A 17,575-nucleotide genomic window follows, 5' to 3' on the forward strand; every position below is an offset into this window, starting at 1 on the left:
GGCTTCTAGACATATATAATAAAGTATGAGTTGGCACTTCAAATTTTAAACAAAAAAATAGCAAGAATCTCACAAATTTGGGTAACTCTAAGAGAAATGGACGAAAGATAGAGCAAGACAATTGAGCAGACAGTTATTATATTGATAAGGTTGTTCTTCCTTTAAGCATCTCATTGAAACACTGGAGAATACTATATCTTTTAACTCCACTCAAGAAACATCCTATAAGAGAAGGATTGAAGGAACTTCTACTGAAAAGAAAGCACACCAGGGACAGAAATATTGCTAGTATGGCGTGTTTTAATTTCACTTTGAATCCATGATTTCATTGCCTATTTTGGAAAAAGAAAAGAGTTTTAGCAATACAATTACCAGAAGTAAACAAAATAAAGATTCAATTCCTAGTTTAATTAGGTGAAAGTGCAATAGTAGTGTCATCAGGAATCACTCACTCTAATACAATTTCCAGAACTAAACAACATCAAGATACAATTCCTAATTGTATTCAAATCGACAACTATAAGTAGTTGAAACTGTCATCCAATGGTTTAGCAGACTCTTTGCCAACATCTTTTTATCAGACGCCACTGACATGTTCCAAAACTGTCAAACCCAAGCGAGTAAAACAACATGATTGGAGTCTGCAATCAGGTAGCGTAGTTTATCAGCCATGTCAATAAAATAAATGTACCAAGTTTTGAAAGGATTAACCATACCCCTAATCCTGTAAAGCTAACAAACAATATGTAAAAGCAATTCCAAACAATTTTAGCCTCAAAAGCTTGCAAACAAACAATGATGCAATACAGTTCTGAAGAAATAAAAGAAATTCCTAACAAAATCAGCCTCAAAGCTTGCAAACAATTTGGAAAAGCAATTATTATCTCTACCTAAGTATATAAGAATAAATGAGCTAGAATAAAAGGTTGACAAAGCTTAAATTTGAATCTGTCAAACAACCATGAGAGGCTTAATAAGCAAACATGAATCAACTTCCACATACCACCTATATGCTAGAAACTTGATAATAGGCATTAATATCACCTTTCTTTGTTTTACAGGACAAAAATAGGCTACATAAATTATTTGATAGTATCCTAAGCACCTTAAGTACTTCTTGCTTTTCCAAATTGAAGGCACATTGGATTTGGTTTGAGGTAAGCATTCTGTAACAATTACCTAAAATAAAGAAAGTATGACAATATGATAAGTCATTTTCCAGTTTTAAACAAAAAATAAAATTGACATTAATAAGAACCTTAAGTACTTCCTGCTGATTCCTTTCAACATTTCCTCCCTTGGATACTTTCTCTTCTTTAGCAAAGTTTTTCTAGATCTGCAAAACAGTTAAATATTACAATAGTTAACATAGAAAGAAAAGTGGTAATTTCAAACATTATTGGGCGGTGTCAGAAAGACCTCTTCCACCATTTACTAATAATATATTAGAATAATATAATTCATTCCAATTTGACATAGAATTTACATGAAAATTGGCAGGTTTGTTAATGGAAGGTTTCTCCATATAAGCAATGATATCACAATTTAGGCGTTGTAAAAATTTGTAAAAATTTCTTAGTAAAAAGATTATCCTCTATGAGACACAACATATCTACTTTTACTCGCAACCTCACCATCTTGTTTCCTATCGCCTGAAAATCATTCCTGCTCCTAACATTGTTCTCACGAAAGTATACTTTAAAATGTGGCTCCAGATGAAATCCACCAGAGTTTCTGAAAAGCAATCCAAACCCATTAAACATGAGAAACTCAAATAAAATAAGTAGTGTAAGAGAACATCAGTTTTAAAATAATATGCTCTACTAAGTATCTTCTTTAAAAAGAATGTTCAAAAGAAAATATATAAAGATTTGAAATGGAGGTTTGAAATGTCGCTAACACATGTTATGGAGCACCATATTCATCTGGTTAAAAGCAAGAGTGAAAGAGAACATCTGAATCTAATGATAATTGAAAAAAACAACTGCAACAGATTAACCTTGAACAGGACAATCCTTCTCCACCTCCTACAATAGACCCTGTAGAGGCTCCTCAATAAGATGGTTCTGGAAAAAGGAAAAGGGACCAGATTCAGTTATAGGAAAAAGAAATAATCAACTATGCCAGAATCATAATCAGCTATGGAGAAGATACCTGAGAGGTCAACGCCTTGGAGGGTGAAGGGTATTCGAAGTCTCTTTGGAAAGATCAATGGTTGAGACACCATAACTTTCACAGCCATGGAAAACGACGGGAAGGATCTGATTGAGTCTTGAATAGCCAAGAAGCTCCTTATATAGATGAAACGAAATGGGATGTTATATAGGGGGAGAAGGGGGAGGGGACGCTTGAGAAGGGGGTCAATTTGAATTTAGAATCACAACTGTGATTTACGGCTTCCATGCAACCCATTTGAAATTATCAATTATGGTTCATTTTTGAATAAAGGGATTTCATGCTTCGAAGTAAATCAGCAGGTTAATGAAGATCAGTGGGAAAAGTTTAACATGATTGGGCAAATTGAATCACGTGAGATTAGAATTGTGGGGGAAAAACTGATATTTACGATTGGGCATAAAGGGTGGCACCGTGAGTCAATTCCAAGGAGTGTAGATTGGAAATAGGGAATTAATAAATGAAACGGTTTATTGATACACATTGAATTGAATGAATCAGAAAATTTTAAAAAGAATAAATGTGAACCAACGTTTTAAAAAGGAGACAAATGATACAGGTTGTCCAATGGTAAGGTTTCATGCAAAATCTGACTGGAATATGATAATTAAGGAGAATATGACACATCATCAGGGAATGGAGGGAAGTAAGGACAATGAGCCACATTGGAATTCCACTCACTGTAAGATTGCACCACAGAAGAGAATGTGTGAGGAGCCGACACATCAGCAAATGGGTCTTATAATCCTTGCTGTTTTAATATATATATTGATTGATATTGATATTGAATTGATATTGATGATATTGATATTGATATTGATATTGATATTGATATTGATATTGATTGATATTGATATTGATTGATATGGCCATGATGCTTTTTCATGGTGTATTGCTCTTGATCATGAACCGAAAGTGAAATCTATGTCTGATTATGTTTAGCTTTAGATGATACAAAGAAAGATGCAAATGACTTGAATTAGATTTGGGTCATCCAAGGATTTGCTAGCTACTAGCTCATCCGAGTATCTTGGAGATGTCGGGAGCAATCGTTTTAACTCCTCATACTTGTGAGTGGTTTTCAATTACTGTGGCATAATTTTATTTCTCTATAACTGTTAATTTAAATTATTTTGATATATTACCTATTCATTTGAAAATTGGGGAAACATGCTTTTAAAGTTCTTGAATTCTTTCAAAGCGAGTTTTATTAAGTCGATTTTGAGAATGCTTTATGAAGTTATATGAACTGAGAATTTACATTGATTTGATTTTGGAATAATGTGAAATTAAGAATGCTATTTGAATAGCATTGATGAGTATTGGAAAGTGGATTTTGAGATTGTTGATGAGACTTGTGTTGGTTTGAGAAAATGGTTTTGGGGGATCCTTGATAGAACCCCGTAGCCGTTAACGGAGGTAACGGCCTAGGTGCACCTAGCTAGATTGATTCCGGGAAGAGAGGGCTATCCGTTAGATGGAGCCGCCAGTGCACGGAGAGGGCTATCAACGAGATGTAGCTTCCCCCGATGAGATACGATACGATATATGATGTGAGAGAGGAAAGGGCTATCCGTTAGATGGAGCCGCCCCTATCGGAGAGGCCATCCCTTAGGAGGAGAGGGCTATCAACGAGATGGAGCCGCCTCACGGTTCTACATGTGTGACCCTATTAAATTATATTTCTGGTTTTGAAATGCTTTCATATGATTGACATGATTTTTATTCAGTTTCATTGAAATGGTTATTTATAAACTTGACAGTTTGATCATCTCTTATTTAAAATGATTCTTATTAACTTTGTTAATATTATATATATTTCACACTCTGAACTGACAGTGAAAAACTCGTGCTTCATATGTTTCCCCTTCCTGTTCATGGTGGTTGTTAAATCCTCACTAAGTCTTTGTGACTTACCCCATTCCTTATTTCCATCCACAGGAAACTGAGTAGCAGATTGTTGTCAGATTCAGGTTGTTCGGCTTATTTCATTTGTAGGCCTCATTGGAAGGTTGTCATTTAATTGTGTCTGTTGTCGGTCTTTGTCATTCTACAGCTATAGGGGAGTCTTTGAGGGGATTCAGTCTAACTTGTTATTTATTGTTTAAATTTAAGATTTAGCACATTAGTGCTGGATTTGGAATTTATGTATTCTTGGACTTTTAGTTATGATAAATCTCAATTGTTAGATTTTATTATTTTGGAGATATTGATATTACAGGAAAGATTCTTTTGGATTTATATAAATTACAAAAAAACATGTATAATTTTGGAAAATTGTTTCGGGAAATGGTTTGGGTTAAATAGGCTTGTTAGGCTAAGGTGATAGTATGTGCGCCGGTTACGACTTAAGATTTTGGGTTGTGACATTCTCATACTTAGGTTGAGATTCTAAGTAAAAATACACTGGGTAGATTAGGAAGTGAACTATGAACTGATGTGCTCATGAGTGTCTGTAATTCCTGAATCTTGAGATAATGGATCTCCTTTCTTTGGGTGCAAACCCTCCAGACGTAGGTGAAAGTTTTTCACTGAACTGGGTTAGCAATTCTTGTGTTTTGTTGTTTCTGGTTTAAGTTCTGTTTTTACTGTTAAGCGTTTGTCGAACCTATTGTTCTAGCATCGTGCAGGACATTCGTACTACGGGGAACCTGAATTACAATTGGCATCAGAGCAGGCACCCTGTTCTGATTGGGTGAGCTCCAGGGAGTTTTATTCAAGTTCTCATGGATAACAAGGAGGGAGGATCAGTCAATAGGCCACCTATTCTGGATGGTACTTACTATGACTGCTGGAAGGTTCGCATGACAGCCTTTCTCAAGTCAATTAACAACAAGACTTGGAAAGCTATTGTCAAGGGTTGGAAGCACCCCACTAAGGCTGAGGTTGAAGGCACCTCTACTACTGTTGTGGAGAACCCTGAAGAGGAATGGACCAGTGTTGAAGATGAAGCTGCTCTTGGAAACTCAAAGGCTCTAAATGCTATCTTTAATGGAGTTGACAAGAATATGTTTAGGTTGATCAATAAGTGTATTGTGGCAAAGGATGCTTAGGAAATTCTGAAGACTGCACATGAAGGAACTACTCGAATAAGGATGTCAAGACTTCAGATGCTCATTACTCAATTTGAAAATTTGATGATGACTGAAGAAGAGACTATCTCAGAATTCCACTTGCGTGTCCGTGACTTGTCTAATGCTTCATTTGCTTTGGGAGAACCTATGTCAGATGAGAAGCTTGTAAGGAAGATCTTGAGATCACTTCCTCAGAAATTTGCTATGAAAGTCACTGCGATTGACGAGGCTCAAGACATTGAGAACATGAAGGTTGATGAACTTATTGGCTCTTTGCAGACATTTGAGTTGAAACTGAGTGGGAAGTCTGAAAAGAAGAATAAGAGTATTGATTTTGTGTCAAACACTGATGAAGGTGATGATGAAGACTGTGAGGGTGAAAATCTTTCTGAGGCTCTGGCTATGCTAGCAAAAAAATTCAACAGAGCATTGAGAAAGATTGACAAAAGAATGTCCAGGACATGAAGTTAGACAACAAACCCAAGTTTTCTAATTCACAGAGGAAGACCAAAGAAGAAGAAAGATCTGGTCAGAATAAAGGAGTGCAGTGTCATGAATGTGAAGGATATGGCCATATCAGGTCTGAATGTGCCACCTATCTAAAGAAGCAGAAGAAATGTATGATGGTAACTTGGTCAGATGAAGACACTGAAAATGAGGAGGAGATATCTGCAAACAAAGTCAATGCTTTCTCTGAAACCATCTATGAGTCTGATACAAGTGATGAAGACATTACAGATGAGGAACTGGCTGAGACTTACAAGTTGCTACATATCAAGTGGGAAGAAGCATGTAAACTCGTGAGAGAAAAGCAAAGTGAGAAAGAACAACTTGTCTCTCAGAATGAAAGGCTGAAAGAGCTCAGCACAAAGCTGAAGGAAGATCTAGAGAAATGGAAAAGTAAGTTTAATAATGCTGATGTTATGGAAAAGGCTAATCTAATGTTGATTAATGCAGGACTTCAAGAGGAAGTGGCAACTCTGACAAGGAAGCTTGAAGCAACTCACAAATCTGTTAGAATGCTGAACAATGGTTCTGATATGCTTGATGAAATTCTGAAAGAAACCAGCAAGCAAGGAGGGAGTTTGAAGGGAATTGGCTTTGACTACAGGACATCTAACAAAGAAGATCAGAAAGGATCAAAGAAATTTGTGTCTGCTATAAAACAAACTGAATTCAAGAAGCCTAGGAATTATCAGTTGTCAGACCCATTGCCTCGACATGTGCCTCAGCATGTGAACCCTCAGCTTAAGTTTGGCAAAACTGTGCCTTGGAAGTGTCACTCCTGTGGTAGGAATGGTCATATAAAGCCCTACTGCTTCAAGTTATATGGCTATCCTCAGATACACAATAATATCAAGTCTACGAAGCCTATTCAGATGAGGCAGCAATGGAAGCCCAAGGGTGAAATCAAATGTCAGGTAGCCTGCACATCTTTCAGAGCATCATCAAAGGAAGACTGGTATTTTGATAGTGGCTGCTCAAAGCACATGACAGAGAACAAGAGTTTTTTACAAGTCATCAGAAGTCACTCAACCAACTATGTTACCTTTGGAGATGGAGCTAAAGAAAAGATCAAGGGAGTAGGAAAGCTTATTAGCACAGAATCTCCTAACTTGAATAATGTGTTACTTGTCAATGGTTTGACTGCAAATCTGATCAGCATAAGCCAACTGTGTGACCAAGGGTATGATGTGAAGTTCAATAAGATAGAATGTGTTGTGACCACTGATGAGGACAAAATTGTGATGAGAGGAATCGGATCAAAAGACAATTGTTATATATGGACATCAGAAGAAAAAGCTCATGTTTCTAGATGTTTGTTAACCAAAGAAGATGAGGTGAATGTATGGCATCAAAGACTAGGACATCTCAACTACAAGAGCATACAAAAGGTTATTGCTGATGAAGCAATAAGAGGATTGCCCAGTTTGAGCTTGGGTGAAGGAAAACTATGTGGAGAATGTCAGATTGGTAAGCAAACGAAAGTGCCACACAAGATGCTCCAGCATCAGACCACGACAAAGGTTCTGAAATTGCTTCACATGGATCTCATGGGTCCCATGCAGGTTGAAAGCTTGGGAGGAAAAAGGTACGTGTTTGTCTGTGTAGATGACTTTTCAAGGTATACATGGGTTGAATTTATGAGAGAAAAATCAGAGACTTTTGAAATATTCAAGAACCTATGTTTGAGACTTCAGAATGAGAAGGACTGCGTGATTGTGAGAATCATAAGTGATCATGGAAGGGAGTTTGAGAATTCAAAATTCTTGGAGTTATGTGGAACAGAAGGTATTAGCCATGAGTTTTCTGCCCCCATCACTCCACAGCAGAATGGAATTGTTGAAAGAAAAAATAGAACTCTCCAGGAATCAGCTAGAGTAATGTTACATGCTAAGAAGATTCCACACCAGTTCTAGGCTGAAGCTATGAGTACTGCCTGTTACATACACAACAGAGTCACCATCAGGGCAGGGACATCCTCTACACAGTATGAGCTATTGAAAGGTAGAAAGCCTTCTGTAAAATACTTTCATATATTTGGAAGTAAATGCTATATCCTTGCAGATCGTGATCCTAGGAGGAAGCTTGATCCAAGAAGTGATGAAGAGATTTTCATGGGGTATTCTATGAACAGCAAGCTTACAGAGTTTTTAATTCTCGCACAAGGACCATGATGGAATCTGTGAATGTGACTGTGGATGATGAACCAAGCATGAAGGAAGAAGCATTTTTGAATGAAGATGATGATGGTGCTGATGTTCCAGCCAATTCTCCAGCAACCGCCTTCGACAATGATTCAGAGACAAGTGCTGATGAAAAGGAAGACAAAGACATCCCATCAAACAAAGCTCCATCAATCAGGGTTTAGAAGAATCATCCTCAAGAAAACATTATTGGTAATCTTCAAGAAGGGGTGACTACCAGATCCAGAAGTATGATTGCTCACAGTTGTTTCATCTCTAAGATAGAACCCAAGAATGTCAATGAAGCTCTCACTGATGAATATTGGATAAATGTTATGCAAGAGGAGCTAGAGCAGTTCAGGAGAAATGAAGTGTGAGAGTTAGTGCCTAGACCTGAAGATGTTAACATCATAGGCACCAAGTGGATCTTCAAGAACAAATCAGATGAAACTGGAACAGTCACAAGGAATAAAGCAAGGCTAGTTGCTCAAGGATATACTCAGATAGAAGGGGTTGATTTTGATGAGACTTTTGCTCCAGTAGCTAGACTGGAATCTATAAGACTCTTGTTAGGTGTTGCTTGTCTCTTGAAGTTCAGACTTTATCAGATGGATGTGAAGAGTGCTTTTCTGAATGGTTATTTGAGTGAAGAAGTTTATGTTGAACAACCTAAAGGATTTACAGATCCACATCATCCAGATCATGTGTACAAGTTGAGGAAAGCCTTGTATGGCTTGAAGCAAGCACCTAGGGCTTGGTATGAAAGGTTAACTGAATTCCTTGTAAGCAATGGTTACAGTAAGGGTCGAATCGATAAAACTCTGTTTGTGAAGAATGACAAAGGCAAGCTCATGATAGCATAGATTTATGTGGATGACATTGTTTTTGGAGGAATGTCGAACTCAATGGTGGAGCATTTCGTCCGATAAATGAAATCTGAATTTGAGATGAGCTTAGTTGGTGAATTGAATTATTTTCTAGGGCTACAAGTCAAGCAAATGGAGGATTCTATGTTCATATCACAGAGTAAGTGTGCTTAAGACTTAGTCAAGAAGTTTGGCCTTGAAAAGGCTGGTCATAAGAGAACTCCTGCTGCTACACACATCAAACTGTCCAAGGATGAGCAAGGAGAAGATGTTGATCAAAGTCTCTATAGAAGTATGATTGGAAGCCTGTTATACCTTACTGCTAGCAGACCAGACATCACCTTTGTTGTTGGTGTATGTGCAAGATATCAAGCAGCTCCTAAGGCTAGTCATCTGCTACAGGTCAAGAGAATTATCAAGTACATCAATGGCATAAGTGACTATGGTATTCTCTATACTCATGATACAAATTCTTCTTTAGTTAGATTCTGTGATGCAGATTGGGCAGGTAGTGCAGATGATAGAAAGAGCACATCTGGTGGATGCTTCTTCTTGAGGAATAATTTGATTTCGTGGTTTAGCAAGAAGCAGAATTGTGTCTCATTGTCTACAGCTGAAGCAGAGTATATTGCAGCAGGAAGTAGTTGTACTCAACTCATGTGGATGAAGCAAATGCTGAAAGAGTATGATGTTGAACAGGATATCATGACATTGTACTACGACAATCTCAGTACAATCAATATTTCCAAGAATCTCATACAGCATAGCAGAACCAAGCATATTGATATTAGACATCATTTTATTAGAGATTTGGTGGAAGATAAAATTGTCAATTTGGAGCATGTTGCAACTGACAAGCAGTTGGCTGATATTTTCACAAAACCCCTTGATGCAATTACTTTTGAGAAATTGAAAGGAAATCTAGGGATTTTTCTTTTTGATGCATAGCAATTAGCGTGCCCTTCTGTGTCAACGGCTAGTTTATTTTTTGTCATCATTAACTGTCGTTGTGACATCAGCAGAAAGAATGTTGATTTATGGTTTACTTGCCCTATAACTACTTCCAACGGGCAAATTGTGTTCACTCAACCGCTTGTTCATCTACTTTCATCAAGACTCATTATTTCTCATTTTCAATTCTTCTTCATTGTTCTGTGCTCTATTTGCGTGTGCTCTCATTTCATCATGTCTCAAAGTTCAGGAAAGAATGACTCTGTCAAGGAAAAGATTGAAAGAATTGCTAAAGGAGTGAAATGTATGGGTTTGAAGAGTGGTTCTTCCCAACCATCTACTGTGTCAAAGAAGGCTCCTAGGAAGACGAAGACAAGATACCCAGCAAGAAAGACATACATGTCCAAGGTTCAGAACAAATAACCCACCAGTGTTCCTCTCTGTGAGGATGTTACTGATGAAGAGGAAATCGATGCTGAAGACTCTCCTGTGAAATCGCCTCCTGATGTTGTGCCTGATGTTGAGACATCTGGGTCTAAGGAAGTTTCTGCCAAAGAAAATCCTAGAAAGGATTCCACTTCTCATGAAGATTCAGGCGATGCTACTCAGCCTGCTATCTCTGTATCATCCTCTTCAAAGGATGTTGATCCAAAGAATGGCAATTCTGAGGATACCAATTCTGCAGAGCCAACCCAGGCTTCAGCCCCTGTTCAGGACATCTTTGATGATGATTCTGATGATGAGCCCCTGGTTAAGTCCATTCCTGATAGCGTTGCTGCCATAATGAAAAGAAAAAGAAGGGTTTCTAGCCTAGAAATCACTCCTACTCCACCAAAGAGATCCAAGTCATCTCCTATAACCTACAAATCTAGACAAGCAAGTGTGAAGGATAAGGGAAAGCAAAAGGCTGTCAAGACTCCAAGTGAGAAGAAGAAAAGGAAGATTCCAGTTGATGTTGGAGAATCTGAGTCAGATGCCGAAGCCGATGTCCAGGACATTCGACCCTCTGAGAAAAAGAAGTTTTCTGGTAAGCGTATTCCTCAAAATGTTCCTGCTGCTCCTATTGATAGAGTGTCTTTTCACTTGGAAGAGAATGTTCAGAAGTGGAAGTTTGTTTGTAAGAGAAGAATGGCCAAGGAAAGGGAAGTTGGCCCTGATGTTCTTGAATGCAGAGATGTTATTGCACTTATTGAAAAAACAGGTATGATGAAGACTATCCAGAATGTTGGAAGGTGCTATGAGAAGCTTGTGAGAGAGTTCTTGGTGAATCTCTCTGTGGATGTTGGACTTCCTGAGAGTAATGAATTCAGGAAGGTTTTTGTGAGGGCTGAATGTGTTGTGTTCTCACCTACGGTGATAAATCAAGCACTTGGAAGAAGTGCTATTGAATTTGATGATGAGGAAGTCTCCATGGATGATGTTGCCAAGGAATTTACTGCTGGTTATGTGAAGAAGTGGCCCAGCAAGAAGTTGTTGTCCACTGGGAATCTTACTGTGAAGTATGCAATTCTTAACAGGATTGGTGCTGTGAATTGAGTTCCTACACAACATACCTCTGGTGTTTCTGCATCTCTTGCCAAATTGATCTATAGGATTGGAAAGTTTATTGCTTTTGATTTTGGAACTTTTGTGTTTGAGCAGACATTGAAGCATGTTGATACTTGTGCTGTGAAGCTGCCTGTTTCATTTCCTTCACTTCTCACTGAGATCATTCTCAAGCAGCATCCTCAGATTCTCAGGGCTGATGAAGTGGTTGTGTCTCGTGGAGTTCCAATCACCTTGGATCAACGTTTGTTTATGGAGCCTCATGTCCTAGACATTGCCATGCCAACCAGTAGGACATCTGCCCCTCCTGTGACTGAATCTAGCACTCAGGCCATAATTGCTGCATTACAGGAAGTCTCCAAGGCTTTGCAGGAGACAATCAGGGTGATCACTGCCAGGAAGCTCAAGGTTGATGCTTTGCTACTCAAGCTTCAGGAAGAAGAACGTCAAGGTGGTGAGCAAAGTGCTGCTGCTACAGCTGCTCAGGATGAGAGTCATGAAAAGGAGGAAGGATCTGAAGAGAGTGCAGAGGAAAGTGCAGAAGAGTCTGGAGAGGAGTCCAGTTCTGAAGACTAGTTTGATATGTTCTTTTGCTATTTTCTTTTGTTTTTGGATGTCTTTGTGCACCCTTTGCAAATTTGTGCTAAAAAAGGGGAGTAATTTGAAGTTTGAAGATTCTGTCTGCTATGGTATGTAATATTTTGTGCTACTGCTGTGAAGACCTATGTTACTATTGTGAAGTTGCTTCTGTGCAGACTATGCGTGTTTTGCTAATGTTAGCTTTGGTCTGGTTTAATTTGAAGACAAGTTCAAGACAATGGCTATGATTGTTTCAAGTTGCATCTTCTGGTTTTATGTGGCTAGCTTAGTTTTATGTGCAAGTATCTTCGGATAGTGTTTTCTGGATTTTGAAGTTCAAACTGATCAACTGTGAAGTCATCATATGCTAAGGACTTCTGTTTATGTGTTTTTGGTGCTAGGTGTTTTGTTCCAACTATGCATTTTGAAGTATGATAGTTGTTGGTGTGGATGCATCATTTGAGGGGGAGCTCTCACTAAGGGGGAGAATTGTTTCTCTAATTCTCTATTTTTATCCTCTCTGGTTTTTGTGTTGTTTTAAACAAAATTTGACAAAGGGGGAGATTGTTGGTACATGTTGTCTTGCATTTTGTCAAAACAACCGATTGTCGAGGCAGATGCCGTGGCATCTGAATTCGTGTAGCTAGGGCATCAGTACTTAGCTTGAGTTCTAATGTGGGCCCTCTGAAGATTCATTGAAGATATGTTTTTGAGTTACTTGAGGAGCAAGTAACTATTCCAGAAGGGTTTTATGTTGTGGGTTGTTATTTGTTGAAACAATCTTTGATAAAAGATTGGTTTCTATCTTTTCTTGTGCAATACGTAAACAAGATCTTTCAAGATTGTGTTTTGATTTGCTATTGCTGCAATTTGTTACTTCAGCCCATGCTAACCCTAGAGCCCATGCTATCGCTGCTGAAGTCTATAAAAGGATGAAGACCTAAAACTTGAAGATCACCGAAGCTAAAAGAGAGAGATCAAGTGTTTTAGGATTTGTGCTTGTGCTTTGTCCTTTGTTAGTTGTGAATACTCTTTGTTCACTGATTCTATAAAGCAAAGAAGGGTTATGTGTGTTTGATTACATTCAATCTCTGATTGTTCGTTGTATTCACCAATCACTGTGGCAGTGATTGAGAGAAAGTGAGAGGGGGTTCTCATACTTAGGTTGAGATTCTAAGTAGAAATACACTGGGTAGATTAGGAAGTGAACTATGAACTGATGTGTTCATGAGTGTCTGTAATTCCTGAATCTTGAGATAGTGGATTTCCTTTCTTTGGGTGCAAACCCTCCAGACGTAGGTGAAAGTTTTCCACAGAACTGGGTTAACAATTCTTGTGTTTTGTTGTTTCTGGTTTAAGTTCTGTTTTTACTGTTAAGCGTTTGTCGAACCTATTGTTCTAGCATCGTGCAGGACATTCGTACTACGGGGAACCTGAATTACACAATCTATTTATGAATTAATATAAACTATTTAAATCACCAATTAACCAATTGAAGCATTAAACATAGAGAGAAACCTCAAATAATGAAAATCCATACTTATAATTGCATAACAAGTATATTGAATAAGAGACAAATCAAGTTCTATCATCCCAAATACTAAAAGAGAGTCAGAAGATGAAGGTGGTAAAGAAGAAAGTGGAACCCAAGATAGAACGGAGCCATGGACGTCCGGAGAAGCTGTCACCTTCCTCCATGGCCCTGACACCGGCCCTCAAGGGCCTAGCCTTCCTCTCCACCAAGCAAGTGCCTCCAAAAGTCTCCCAAGAGTTCATTAGGTTTTGAAGAAAGAAAAGATGAAAAGGATCCCAAAAAATAGGTCAAAAACGGAAGTTATAGAGATTTTCGTGTTCTGTGCGTTTTTTTTGTCCTATTTGCTGCATAAAATAATCTGGCGTAGTCACGCGCACCGTAAAACGGTGCACCCTCACGAATAAGTCCACAAGAGATTTCTACTATTGAAAAGGATACTGGATTCAAGCTCAGAGTTTTGGCCCAAAACTATCCAAATACCCCAGGTTTTCTTTTATGATTTTCATCATCATTGCGCTTTGTACCATATTATAGATCTCATGATCTCAAGATCAATTTTTACGTGACCACATTGTTTATTGTTATAGGGTTCGTTTGCTTAACAACTTAATTAAACGCTTATGGCGATAAACGCTTATGGCGCTTATTCATAAGCGAATTTAAGAATCTTATTGAAATGAGCTGAAAATAGTGTTATTGGTAAGCATGAACTCTCATTCATTAGCTAATCTGAACAACTTATGAAAATAAACTCAAAACAATTTATAAGTCATAAGCTATTTAAAACACTTGCATAAGCAGTTATGTTATAAGGTTGGCTCAAATAGCAAAATATAGAGTGAGCACTCACAGAAAGATATAGAGTCATTCATTTTTGACCCCTACATAGAAAATAGCAAAATAGTCTGAAATATTAAACACTCAATTTAGTTCTTGAAAGATGAAAATCATGATCAATATATTGAAATTTGGGTTCATCTTTCATGGACTATTTTTCCTATTCCTTTAGATGGGGACGGAGGTGGCCGACTCTATATCTTTTAGGGACTAAAGTGATTATTCACTCTACAATCAATCAAAATCTCAATATATATTAAAGAAATAAAGCTAATGCAGAAATTATTTTCTATCTTCTTGAGCTTTTAAGTGGGGTTAAGGCTATCCGCTATTGTGATTTCTGAAACTTGAAAGCTGAAACTAGTTTGTTCTGCAGGTTTAGCTGTCAAGATTTCTGGCAAGTCGATGACAGAACAATTGTATTTGTTGCTGATCCTACATTTGGTAAAGGATGGACTACACTTTTCTTTGTTATTCCTTGTGGCTTATTTCTTGCTACATCTACCAATTGAGGTAATAACATGTTAAGGGTTTTGTTGACCAGGAAACATATTGAATTTCAATGTTGGTGCTTCAGTTGATTTGGACATCCCACGTAGTTTCTGGAGTCGTTTGGCTGGGAAGTATGGGAACATTTTCTATTGAAGAGAGAAGGTAAACTCTGCTTTCCAATGTAGGTATTTTTTGCCAGCTTAGTTCATGATTTGGTAATGGCTTAACACCAATCAAACAGGGGGAAGATGCATGTGTTGAAGCTGCAGTTATGGCAATTTCTAGTTGTTGGAGAGAACCCGTTGGGCCTAATAATTGCTCTGAGGTGAATTGATTTTGTTGATTACTATTATTCTGTCATGTGGCAGCCCTTATTATCACTTTTGGGTGTATTGAAATAAAAGTATTGAGGATAGTATATTGCAAGTTTTAATTACATTATGTTGAGTGTAATGATCATATGTACATTATTAATACACATGGAGTCACGCAATGCACTTTTGTTGCATGCATAGGAGAGGTAAGATATTGCAAATCAACATTATTAGTACTACAGTCCATTTTGTCATGGTGAATGTTGGGAATCTGGTAAATATTACCACATTTGAGGGAGAAGGTATTCTTGGAAGAGAGAAGTGACTTGAAAAGGCTTAAAAGTGGATCCAAAGATGATATTAGTTCAGATTGTGTATTGATTTTTAAGTCTGCTGCTGAACACTTTATGAGTATATTCATCTTAAATATTAGTTCAGCTGGGGGAGCACTTGAGAAGAGTCATTTGATTATTGTTTCGTTAAACAATTTTTAGTTTTTAAAAATAAAAAAGAAAAAAATCGTTTTATAAACATTCTTAAAAACAGTTCTTATTTTCTATTTTTGAGATTGAATCTCAAAGAATCTCTCTCCCTGAAAGCTAACGCCAACAGATCTTGCAAGGACCTCCACGTACTACCTCCTTGCAATCTAACGCACAAGCAACTTCCCTGTAACCCAACTCCCACGCATGTCGTAAGCCATGCTTGACTGCTAGAAGCTCCGCAACACGGCATTGTCTTGCACTAAGCTACCTAAAATTCGAGAATCCCCCTCTATGGTTATATCCTATTTGAAAAGAAAGAATAGAACAAAGTAGAATATTAATTATTTGAATCATTAGTACTAATCTTGGAATATTTCTAATAATTAAGTTAGGAGGGCTCAATTTACTCCAGGAGTAAGTTAATAAACAGTAAAGCTATATGGCACGACTAATGGCATGCACGAAATGCTCACCGTTTTGTACTGGCGACGAAGCTTCTTATTGTGCTTTATATCATTTTCCATATATCAATTCCTATTGTTATTATTTTTTTTTAGAAAGCAAAAATATGTATTAGATAACAGCTTTGGGAACAAAGCACAAGAAAGTACAAAGGGAAATAAGGAGATAAGAACAGAAAAAAAAACTAATCACCTAGCCTTAAAGATCAACCCACAAACCAAATCTAAGCAAAAAAAACTAATCACCTAGCCTTAAAAAATTCACCTTTCCCTCATTCATGAATAGATCTTTTTTCCCATCCACTCATTGATGGGAAAAAAGAGCTATTCATCAACCATTCCTAACAATTTCATACACACAAAACAAATCTAATCATAAAATACATAGTATGCGTTCTTAAAGCTTGTATGGCATGGCCACCAAATTCTTCTAAGTCCACTCCCTGCAAATGAAGAGAAGCAGGGTAAGAAGCATTTACGGAGAACTGGAAAAAGTCAAGAAGATAAATCACACCGAATGGAAATTCGTTATAGCAAATGAACTAAAGGACCAATTTTATCTCCCTATACTTCGTTCTCCAAACATAAGCACATTTATTCTAAATCTTATTTTTCATCCCTGTGAATGCTCCTTCCTGGAAGAAGCATCTCAATTTATCCACAGTGATATATAGTCTATAAAATGACCCATTCGTAGTGTCAAGCCTTCCCTTCCTCTACTGCTGGTCCGAAAATGCCCGTTCGCTTGTCGTTGGGGATCAAAATCTTACTTGCAAAGTACAAGAGGCAACAAACAGACAAAAATAATTGTGCACCAGTTTGGACTAGTGCAAATAAGGTTCTGGCAGCAAACACACAAAAAATTAAAACACTTCTCCTGGATCATAATTTATATACCTGGGGAAAGCAAATATGGTTGTGGTGGTGTTGACTAGTGCATGATTGAGAAGCCAGGGACCTCAAACATATTTAAGCCATAGATTTTTTTTTGATAAGCTGGATAAAATATATTGAATGAAGTACAAGGGGTACTTCAACTCAATACAAGTAAGAACCAAGAGAAAGAAAAAAAATAAAAATAAATGTATCAACTTTACAATAGTTAGATCAAGGACCACCAACTAGCTGATAAAACCCACCACCCACCACCTCCTTAGAGAAAAATTATAGGAAAAGTGCCTCATTAAAACCTTACCATAGATATATTAATTATTAAAATATAAAATATCAAAATTACTTTATAATAACATCAATAGTCAATAATAACATGAAAAAAGAATAAAATTGTATATTAACTAGATATAATACACACACATTGCACATGCATTGTACGAATTTATATTTCATAGAGAATATTTTATAAGAAAATTCAAAAAAATATGAAACTTTACTATATTATAAATGTATAAAGAACATGTAAAAAAGTGATTTAGAGGGTTTCAAAATTTATTATTATGTGCCACAACATGACATTTATTACACTGAATAATTACTTATTAGTTAATTATGAGAAAAGGGAAAAAAAAGGAGGAACATTTTTTTAGGGAGATTCATTGCCCTAGCTTATAGAAGGAG

The 17,575-nt window shown here is 37.2% G+C and overlaps 1 long non-coding RNA gene across 2 annotated transcripts; it reads right to left on the minus strand.

Annotated features, from left to right (window-relative positions):
- Positions 1–274: 274 nt before the first annotated feature.
- On the minus strand, positions 275–2,614 carry LOC130719063 (uncharacterized). Of its 2 annotated transcripts, XR_009012898.1 has the most exons (6): positions 2,155–2,614; positions 2,000–2,066; positions 1,635–1,734; positions 1,259–1,336; positions 1,106–1,179; positions 275–641 (listed from the first exon to the last, which is right to left on the minus strand). It is a non-coding gene; the product is annotated as an uncharacterized LOC130719063 (long non-coding RNA). The 2 variants fall into 2 exon arrangements; XR_009012899.1 differs by lacking the exon at positions 1,106–1,179 and having other exon boundaries at positions 276–641.
- Positions 2,615–17,575: the final 14,961 nt, after the last annotated feature.

This window comes from Lotus japonicus, chromosome 5, assembly GCF_012489685.1.
Source record: "Lotus japonicus ecotype B-129 chromosome 5, LjGifu_v1.2".
Classification (NCBI taxonomy): domain Eukaryota; kingdom Viridiplantae; phylum Streptophyta; class Magnoliopsida; order Fabales; family Fabaceae; genus Lotus; species Lotus japonicus.